At 35.2% G+C, this 11216-nt stretch overlaps 1 protein-coding gene across 1 annotated transcript in view; it reads right to left on the reverse strand.

Annotated features, from left to right (window-relative positions):
• The window catches only part of Kif3C (Kinesin family member 3C), a 685271-nt gene extending 681145 nt beyond the window's left edge, over window positions 1-4126 (reverse strand). The window contains exon 1 of the mRNA XM_090406914.1: window positions 3850-4126. The gene's annotated coding sequence lies outside the window, so the exon portion shown is untranslated. The remainder of the gene's footprint in view (window positions 1-3849) is intronic.
• Between the last annotated feature and the right edge of the window lie 7090 nt (window positions 4127-11216).

Genomic DNA, 11216 nt, shown 5'->3' on the forward strand with positions numbered 1-11216 from the left:
AAGAGACGAAGAATGCTGAGTCATGGTATTCACCTGCTTCATGACAATGCTCCACTCCATAAAGCTACTTTTGCAAAGGCTGCAGTGAAGGTCTGTGGCTTCCAGGAGATTGAACACCCACCTTACAGCCGAGATCTAGCACACAGTGACTACTGCCTCTTCTTGACACTGAAGAAAGACCTTCGAGGAAGAAATTTTGCAGAAGACAATGAGGTGAAAGATGCAGTTTTAGGCCATTTTGCAGACAAAGTACAGATTATTTTGTCAAGGTCACAGAAATGTTCATTCAAAGATGTGAAAAGTGTTGAAGTAAAAGGAGATTATGTTGAAAAATGACAGTTGCTTTCTTTCTATCACCTATAGAAATTAGTCAGGCCAGAAACTTATAGAACCACCCTCATAATCAAGTGATGAAATTATATGGAAGGTAAAGAGAGGTCAAGTGGGCATCAGTGGAAGTTAGATTTTTTCTGTGCAGTTAAGAAAGCTGTGAGAGCTAGATTTTTCTCTTGTGGAGAAGTGAGTGTTTGGAACAATTTGCCTGTTGAAGTAGTGAGTGCATCCAGTGTGAATGAGTTTAAGAGATGGAATGACAGCTGGTGTGAGTGATGTATAGCCACCATTGATGAATCCTTGACTTCCTGTATCTCTCTGATAATAATAATTATACAGAGATATCTGTATTGTCCAAAGATTTCTCACTGAAGTGTTTCCAAATTGGGAATTGTACACTTAAAACAACCTAAAATGATTAAAAATATTTACATAAATAAAAAAGTGCCAGTGTTATGCAATTAGTATACAAATGCATTGCTTTACAATAACTGAGGACGCAGCAAGATCATGTGATCAAGTCAATGGAAATGCCATCAATCACATGACAAAAATTGGAGATTGGAAAATGTGATACAGATAAGTAAACAAGCTTCAGAAATTAACGACTGCAAAACCACACAATCAACATACAATACAAAATACACATTTAAATAATAAACTGCATTCAGAACAGTGATTTGTTAACTTCTTTTTGTGAATATGGTGTTATTCATTTTTTAGTGGTTTGTGATAAGGGTATTTTTAGAAGTGTATTTCATGTACTGTTTTGCGCATTATATTGTTTGTAGTTTTTTTATGTTTATTGTAATTGGCATTTATTTTTCAAGAGGTGATGTGATATGTGTACTTCTTTTTTTATTTTCATGAGGTATCTTTGTTTTCTTTTGTGTGTGTCTGCACGCATTATTAGTTGGTGCATTTTTTTTTTCAAGGGCTGCACATTAACGGTGTTTGGTAACGTGTTTATTGGTGAATGCATTGCTTTTCATAGCTGTTTCTGTTTCCACATAGGTGGTCATATGTTGGTTTCACTGACTCTCAAGGTCAATAGATCAGACTGCCTTTCAATAAGTCAGAGGTGTCCAATTTGCACCACCCACATTTCTAGTATTGCTATGGATGTATCAAGAAGGATGACTTAGTTTCACTAATTTTAAAAGATCAGGTTAGCTTTCATGGTAACCATGGTACTGCAGAGTTTCAGCTGGAGCTTTTCATTTTCTTTGACTGCTTCTGTTATGTTTCTCCTTTTGCATTCTACATTATACCTGTCCCAGCACAAAACAAACAAATATCTTTAGGTATCTGCTTTATCTTTTTTTTTTTTTTAATAAGCATCTGCACCTGTGCATCGGATTTGTGTCTTATTATTGTTGCCTACTTTGCTAATTTTATTATGCATTGTTGGGTGTTTTGGATCATATTTTGTGTGGCTTTTTTTTTAATTCTAATATCGATTTTTTTTTATCTACATCACCTTTTCTTTATCTCCACTGTGCACTATTACATGACTGATGCTGCATACAGTGAGTGATGTTACTACTTGACTTTGGTGTGTATTCTTGGTTACCAAAAAATAGTGCATTTCATATACCTATATCTATAAATAATATGGTTTGTGAAAAAAAAAAAAAAAAAAGGGAAAGGATTTTCATCTTATTTACTTGAAATAATGTGATAAAAATAAAGGTACTTAAAAATATAAAATAAGTGAAGAAATGCTTTGCACAAAGTTCTGTGTGCTATCTTCAAAAGAGAAGTAGAAGGCATGCATTGTTTTTTTAATCAATACTAAAAGTACATATGCAAGGCTGTCCATTGTCACCATATTTATTCAACCTGTAGCTAAAAGAAGTAGTAGACCAAGGACTACAGATGTGTGAAGGCATAACTGTAAATGGAAGAAATATAACACATATAAGTATGCTGACAACATAGTTATCACTACAGACAGCCAAGAAAAATTAGAAAATATCCTGACCAAGTTGCATCAAACAAGTAACAAATATGATATGAAAATCAATTTTAGTAAAACAAAACTAATTGTAATAGGAAGAAAAAGGGAAGCAATCCAAATGAAAATAGGAAACAATAATATAGAATAAGTAAAGCAATTCAATTACCTAGGATTAGTGTTCATTGAAGATATAGAATATTTTGAAACCATAAAACACAGAATGAATAACGGATGGATAACAATGGGCAGACTACAAAAAACATGGAACGATAAAAGATTAAGCATAGAACTCAAATTAAAGATATATAAAACAATGATAATTCCCACAGTACTCTATGGTTCAGAATGCTGGATCTTAAGAAAAAAAAAAGAAATGGATAAACTCAATGCTTTTGAAATGAAATGCCTAAGAAAAATCAATAGAACAAATTGGACATAACAAAACACAAATGAAAAAGTCAGAGAAGAACTTAACTTTAAAGAAACAATAATTACAGCACTAAAAAGGAGTCAACTAAGTTGGTTTGGACATGCTTCAAGAATGAACCCAGAAAGACTACCAAACATATTATTAAATGGCAGAATTGAAGGACAGCCCAGCAGAGGAAATCCAAGAAAGAAATGGATTGACAGCATTACCCCCATAATAGAACTTCATAAAAAGACAGCAGAAAAAGACTTTGAGGAACTCAACCTGCCATGAATAGAAAAGAAGATGATGATGATAATCACTATTCATGAAGATAACAATTACCAGAGTGACATGTATGAACTTGTTGCTTTTCTGAACTTATATTAAAACAATACGAAAGGAAAGAAAAGGTATTATAGGTTTAATAACCTATAGTACATGAGATGAGGGAGTGGGGGTCACTTAAAAAATAATTTGCAAATTCCACATTGGTAGTAGTGCTTCGTTTTAAAATTATGATTACGGTAATAGAGTACTACGTTTACAGTCAAATCCAGTTTTATACAAATCATTATATTAATGATACAAAATGAACCATCCTTAAATGGAACCATAAGTCATTTAGAATAAAAATAAAAAAAAAATAAAAACTATTCTGCTAATTCTTCATCTAATTTGAGAAAAGAATATTCAACAAGAATAGTAACGAGCCCTGTAAAGCATAAATAAAATACTTACAAAAATCTGTACAAAGCACTCATTAAAATGTCGTCTTAATATTATATTCCTGACTAAAATAACGGAACTGCATCTCTACGGCTGATGTTAATATTATCATTATGTGACACCTCCAGGGAGTCCAAAGACTCATCGAGGGAGAGTGTAACCAACAGCATCGAACGATTGAACGCCTTCCAACTACTAACCGCGCTCAAACTTGCTTAAGTTTTTGCGAGCCATTATTAGCAGAGGCTCTACCAATCGACCAACCTTTGGTGGCAACAATTTCCCGTCCAACAATCTCAAGACTACTTAAGCATTCATCAAAATTTCTGTTTCGAAAACATTCATTGAAGAATCTAAATGTCACTATTCCATTCAGTCTCAATAAATATACTTAACGCAATAGTTTAAAAGAGCGTACCTATGTTACAGGTGGATTATGTGAAAACTTCTTAATACACATGGCATGTCCTAATGGCATCGACAATTGTATTAGTAGATCAACATAACTAAAGCCAAGGTCGCAAAAATGCATAAAGTTTGCTCTCTGTTGCTACATATATTCAATAGAAAAATAAAGGAAAAGATCCTGGAATACATATTTGCAAAAAAAATTACTTTTAAAAAAGAAATAAACTTCTATTTCTTTTTTATATGTCAGGGACATCTAATACTCATCAGCGCATTCCAGAAAAACTGCTGCTACCATGTGGATCGTTAACGGAACATCAAGCTTCAGCACACAACAAAACCTACGCAGTCGTCGTTACCTACGCACCGCGTCGTAGATACCGACTGCATAACATCTCTAAGCAACAATTCCTCGCCCTCTATTGATTCAAAAACCTAGAAACTATGCTAAGAATAATTTTCTTTCTTTTTTCTTTTCCTTTTTTTTTTTAATATTTCAGCAAGGGACAAATCCATTACACACGCACGTAGATATATATAAATATAATAAAATTAATTAATTATATATATATATATATATATATATATATATATATATTATACTCAATATTATACCCAATATAAAAATATTATACCCAAGGTAAAATACTTTCTACATTTATATCTCCTCCTGAGATTTTTATTTAATAAGGTTAAAACACCTTATGGTAACTTGTTCTGGTAAAATACTTATAAGCTCTGTATTACTAAATCTTGGAATTTCTAGCTTGGCTTCCACTCATGAGAGCTCAATAAAGGTCGAAATCGGTCTGGGTAGGGTTTGCATTAAAGGCAAGGTCGCCCTTGTCTTTAATGCAAAACATCATACCTCTCCTCCAGGAGATGTGCTTTGCATTAAGGGAAAATATTAAGATTAGTGATCAGAGCTTATTCTACGTTTACCAAGAGTTGCCTTGGTCTTGCACTACTTTGAGGGTCAGCTAGACTTCCAATACGTGCAGGGGCCAACTATATATATATATATTATATATATATATATATATATATATATATATATAATATTCATCAAAGCTTGATTTGCTTCCTCAATCTTAAGTATAAAAGCTGGTTATATTCCACCAATTCCAGCCCTACCCAAGGGTCTATGAGTTGTGGAAATACTTTCCGAAAACGAATGCTGTGCCGAACAAAGTGGCCTTTTGCGGCTTCCCAATTTTTAATTCATCTAACTCGAATGCTTCAATATGTTTTTTCAATGTTTTAGGGATGGCATCTAAAGCACCTATTATTATGGGAACAGCATTCATTTTTTTTTCTTTTGCCAGATTCGTTCAACTTCGACCTGCAAATCGCGATACTTTGTAATTTTTTCATTTTCTTTGTCATCAATCCGGGCTATCTCCTGGTACTGATATTTCGATAAACTTAACGCCCTTGTTTTCACTTTTTTCAACCACTGTTATATGGGGTGTATTACATTTCAAACTTTTGTCGAGCTAATAAAAAAAAAAATCAGCTAACGCCTATGTTGTTCCCGTAAAGGGAGTAGGCGGGGCCGTTTACCCTATCTAACTTTGGAGACTGAGTGGGCAGTTCAATCTCCACTGGTAGCCAATCAGAGAGATATCTGGCCCAAGGCTATCACTGATTCATCGGTACGCAGTGAAGAAGGCGGCAAGCTAGTGCCGCCATCTCGTCGTCTCTAACCCTAACACAATATTTTTTTAATGTCTGAAAATAGTGTGGGTTCTACGGTCGATTTTCTTGAGTTTACGGGACGAAAATCCCGAGTTTCCGTGAGAAAAAAAACCCGCTAGCGCATGCCAGAGATCGACTAATTCGGGAACCGGCCGAAAAAAGGCTTAGGTAAAGTTCCTCTAGTCGGCGACTAGATTTGAACCACCAAATTCTTTCTTCGTGAGGTCAAGCGCTGCAGAGTGCAAACGCTACTTCTACTGAGCTACACAGGCTCTCCTTTTGTCGATCTGGATTTTGAAATTCCAGAGTATTTTAGCTTTTTGATTCTCAACCACTTTCTGATGAACTTTATGCTTCCAATTGTATTTAGATACATTAAACCCATAATTTTTACATAAATGTCAGTGGATTATCTTAGATACGTTATCATGCCTTTTATTCAATTTCTGTGATTTTGCTGCACCCACTTATAATGTGGTCTACTGTTTCTTCCTTTTCTTTTCACAATCTGCATTTACCATCTTCTTGATTTTTTGTATTTTTGCCTTCATAACGTTGGTTTTAATGCCTTGTTCATGTGCTGCAAAAATTACCAGTTCGTTTTCTTTCTTCAGTGCTCCATTTCTCAACCATTGCCAGGTCAAGTTGTTGTCAGCGCTGTCCTGTATGCTGTAAGGCATTGCAAGGTGCTTTTGATGCAATGCCTTATTTTTTTCATCTTTCAGTTCTCACTGTAACTTGGTTGGTTTTGTATTCCAATTTTCTCTACATAGGTTTAAATAAACCCTCTTTCCTTACCTCAATTAGACATTTTTCCGTTGTTTGCTGCAGATAATCATTCAAATTTCGTTTTTCTTCTTCAATAACTTACTTTACTTGTAATAATCCTCTACCTCCTTTTTACATGATAGATAAAGCCTATCAATGTCACTGCCAGGATTGAGGGCATGGTGCATTGTCATTAGTTTTCGAGTTTTTTGGTCTAAATCTTCCATCTCCAGCTGGGTCCATTCAATAATTCCTGCGGAATATCTTAGAATAGGTATGGCACAGGTATTAATTGCTTTTATCAAATTTCCAACATTAAGCATTAACTTAAGGAATTTTCTTAGTCGTTTTATGTATTCTGCTCTAGTTCTTTCTTTAATCTTATTGTGCAAAATTTCCGATGCTTCTAAAATTCCCAAATATTTGTAGCTATCTTCGAATTTTATTGACTTGATTATTTCACCATTGAGCAGCTCGATTTTGTTCAGGTCTTCAAACTTTCTTCTTGTTATTCCAGCAATTGCACAATTGTCTAAGCCAAAATCCATTGATATATCTGGACTGAATATGTGCACAGTATTAAGCAATGATACGAGTTCATTCTCTGATTTTGCGTACAACTTCAGATCATTATATATATATATAAGGTGAGATATCTTTGCACTTTTTTTTGCGCCATTTAATAACCATGAGCAGTTTTATTTAAAATTCTAGTTAATGGGATCAGTGACAAGATAAACAATAGAGGAGATAATGAGCTTGAAAGATACCCCTTTTTATTTTACCTCTCCAATTTCTTCTCTATTCAGAACCAACGTTGTTTTCCAGTTTTTCATGATGGATTGGAAAAGGTTTTGTACGTTTTCGCTAATACCGAATAGTTCTGTGCATTTTAAAATCCAACTGTGAGGCACCTAATTAAATGCTTTTTATAATCTATCCAAGCCATATGAAGGTTGGTTTTTCTACGTTTGCAAATTTTCAAAATCATTTTATCAATCAGCAATTGGTCTTTTGTGCCTCTTGAATTTTTGCTGTTACCTTTTTGTTCAATTGGGAAAAGAGACTTTGCTTTAAGATACCTGTATATTTTATCAGCTAGTATGCCTGTTTGTAGCTTAAAGGTTGTTGGCAGGCAGGTTATTGATTGGAAGGTTTCTTGGTTTGAACCTTTTTCTTTATCCTTTATGATTAAAAATGTTTTTCCTGCTGTGACCTACTCTTCTTTCCTTTATCCTTCTAAAAATTCATAAAATTGGTTAGCAACTCTTTCGTGTAAGCCTGTTAGATATTTCAACCAGTAGCCATGTAATTCATCCTTCCCTGGTGTTGACCATTTTATCTTTTTTGCTTGCCTTTGAACCATTTCAGTTGTTATTTTCAATTGGTCCATTTTTCGTTCTTGAGATTCGTTCGTAATTTGTTCAATCCACTTTACCTTGTTATTGTGCTTCTTAGAGTTGTCCCATAGGTTTTTAAGTGTATTTTCTTTGTCTCTGGTATTTATATTTATATTTTCTTTAAGATTATCATTCCTGCAGCAATCAATTTTTCTTGTAAAATTGGTGCTGATTTGCGCCAAACATCGAATTTTGCTTGTTCTGTTCAATGCGTGCACTGTATCTTCTTATTTTAGCCACATCTGCAACTATTAAGGTTTTTCAGATTGCTCACGTCTGCTCTGAGTTTAAGAATAATATTCTCCAGTCGATGCTTCCATTTTGGTTCCTGAGACTTACTGCTTTTGGGTTCACTAATCTTATATCCTAATTCAGATGTTACGACGTAGGCTATAGAGTATATAAGTTGATTCGTTTGTCCAATAGTTCCAGTAGGAATAGTCCTTGCAGCTTTATTGGCTCTTGTAGGAGTTGCTTCAGTTTTCGTTCAGGTACTTGACTCAATACTGGAAGCCGAATTCGTTCCAGGTTGCTGTTCATTTGCTCGATAATTTTTCTTGCGAGTTCTTGTTCCTTCTCTGATAGTTTTCTTTCAACTATTTGTATCTTTTCAAGATTTTTAGCATTCTGCATGTTGGAATTTAGTTCTGCTTCATTCATATTCTTGGTCACTTCAGAGACAGTACAGTCTCATTTTACATCTTGAGGTTTCAGTGTTTGGGTGTCGTTCAAGCCAAAGTTGGAACATTCGTTTCTGAAATCCCCTAACTGAGGGGTTTGAACTGTAGAAGCCCTGCATCACTTGTCGATTTTCAGCCATGCTCCACTGTTTCATAGTAAGTGTGTGTGTGTGTGTGTGTGTGTGTGTGTGTGTGTGTGTGTGTGTGTGTGTGTGTGTGTGTGTGTGTGTGTGTGTGTGTGTGTGTGTTAAAGATGCCAAGCTATTTTAAACCTGGTTTTACTCCATTTCCCAAGTAAGCAAACAGACAAATAAGTCAAGTTTGCGTCTGCACATATTGCAAGTCTAGGTGACCCACAAAGTAGTGCAAGTCTAGGCAATTCGTGGTAAAGGTGGAATATGCTCTGATCACTATTCTTAATATTTACCCTTAATGCAAAGCCCATCTCCTTGAGAAGATGTATGATGCTGTGCAATAAAGGCAAGGGGACAGTACCCAGACCGGTTTCAACCTTTATTGAGGTCTCATCAGTGGCAGCCAGGCTTAGAAATACCAAGGTGAAGTAATACAGGGCTTATAAGTATTTTAACAAAACAATTTTTCATAAGGTGCTTTGACCTTATTAAATAAAATAAAAATCTCAGGATGAGAGACAGATGTAGAAAGTTTTTTACCTTGGGTATAATATATGTTAAAGATACCAAGCTATTTTAAACCTGGTTTTACTCCAAGTAAGGTTTTTCCCAAGTAAGCAAACAGACAAATAAGTCAAGTTTGTGCCTGCATGTATTGCAAGTCTAGGTGACCCGTAAAGTAGTACAGGTCTAGGCAACTCGTGGTAAAGGTGGAATAAGCTCTGATCACTATTCTTAATATTTACCCTTAATGCAAAGCCCATCTCCTTGAGGAGATGTATGATGCTATGCATTTGAGGCATGGGGCCACTACCCAGACCAGTTTCGATCTTCATTGAGGTCTCATCAGTGGGAGCCAGGCTTAGAAATATATATATATATATATAGAATGATCACTAGATCTAAATAGATCATGAGATCAATAGTCTGCTAGTGATGGCTGAAGTTCATTTGAATCTGGCCAGCAGGATGAATATATATAATCGGTCAGTACTATAATCTAGGGGGTATGAGAAGAAAGGTTGGCGATATGCTGGTATGCACTTGCAAGTTAGCATGATGTCAACTATGAAGACATATTGGGAGGAGAAATAGGCACAAGCAGAGAAGGAAATGAAATTTGTACTGCTTCTGCATGTGGCATCATGTAATGAGACACGATTTGTTAAGCCTTGTGATGCTGTTGACCAGAGTGGTGGTTTTGGTCACAGCAACACGAACTTACTTACCAATCCAGCTATGCTGCCTATTAGGGGAATGTGGTCATGTAGGTGTCACCTTGAAGATTAGCAGGCAGCAGAATTTTCTATTAAGCTCAGGGGAGAATTCTCCATGCTTGCTGTGCAAGCTCATCAATCGAGAAAGAAGAAATATTTATTTGTTAATAAATGCATGCATTTATAAGTATTCCGTTTAGGCTTTTCTTTTTGTAGACAGAAGACGTTTTAAGCTTGTGCGGCAATAATTGAATTTTGCGTTGTGTATCGAAGGCCGATGCTTGCTTCTGTAGTCAAAGCTACCTTGGCTTGCTTATCTAGTCAAAGCTACCTTGGCTTGTTTGGTTGTAGCAGCTTCCAGGACCTCTCAGCACATTGTGATTTCATGCGCGGGCATAACCATTTCAAGTCGTCTCACTCTGTTGTTTAAACACAGGCAATACGCATTCAATGTAGAACTAGCCAGTGAGCTTCAGACCTTCGAAGAACCGTAGGGTAGAATTTGTATTCAGGTAGTTAAATTGAAACAGATAGAATATCATTTGTAAAATAAATGTTGTATTTGTATGATTAAATATACATAAATTTCTAAATATATAGTTTTAAATGGTCAGTAATTCATTATTCCGCTAATTAGATTTCAATCACGCCTCTCACTCCCTGAATGATAACAAGAGCAAACGTGAATTTCAAGATCAGCATTCTCCCCTGATGAAGATCTATGCTGACCATACGCACAGTTTTGAATGGGACAGTATCATTTTTTTTTCATATTTCCCGGCCGTCCAGTCGTTTTAATAAAAATGTTAGTTTTGTCCCGCTTTCAATAAAAACTACAAATATACTTTAATATTGGTCAATCATAAATTATTATTATTCATAACCTACAATCGTATATTAATATCATGGATATCAGTAATTTGTATAACCATGGAGTCGCATTATTAGACAGTGAATATCGAATCTGCAGTGATTTATTCAGAGAAAAAAAAACATGTTCACAACAGTTACGCATCGCAGACGAGGAGTTTGTTCTGCTGTAGTGTACTGCTGATATCGACTGTTTACCAATTGAAATTGAATCTTTTGCAGTGAAAGTATACCAATACATCAATACATACACAAATCAGAGTTGAAGAACTGAAAAACCTTTGACTTTGCATGAAACAATTAAGCTAAATTGTTAGAACAAGGAAATACAAGATTGGGATTGATGGCCCTAAGATGTTCTTGGTGCCATCAATTGATAGAATTATAAGCATGTTTGATGGGCTTCGTTCTTATTTTCTTTCTCAAGAAAAATGCCCTGTTGTGTTGCGAAAATGGATACATTTTTCTGAAATGAGCGAAAAACGCCTAGACTTTCAAGATATTTTTCTAGATTAAGTGTTGAGACATTGAGGGCTATGTTAGTTGTAAGACAAAATTGTGTCATGGGGTGTGAGAAGTTTTATGATAAGGTGTTGAAAGATCAAAATTT

This window comes from Typopeltis vanoorti, chromosome 17 (genome assembly GCF_054136105.1).
Source record: "Typopeltis vanoorti isolate ZY-2024b chromosome 17, IOZ_Tvanoo_1.0, whole genome shotgun sequence".
In the NCBI taxonomy this organism is placed as follows: Eukaryota; Metazoa; Arthropoda; class Arachnida; order Uropygi; family Thelyphonidae; genus Typopeltis; species Typopeltis vanoorti.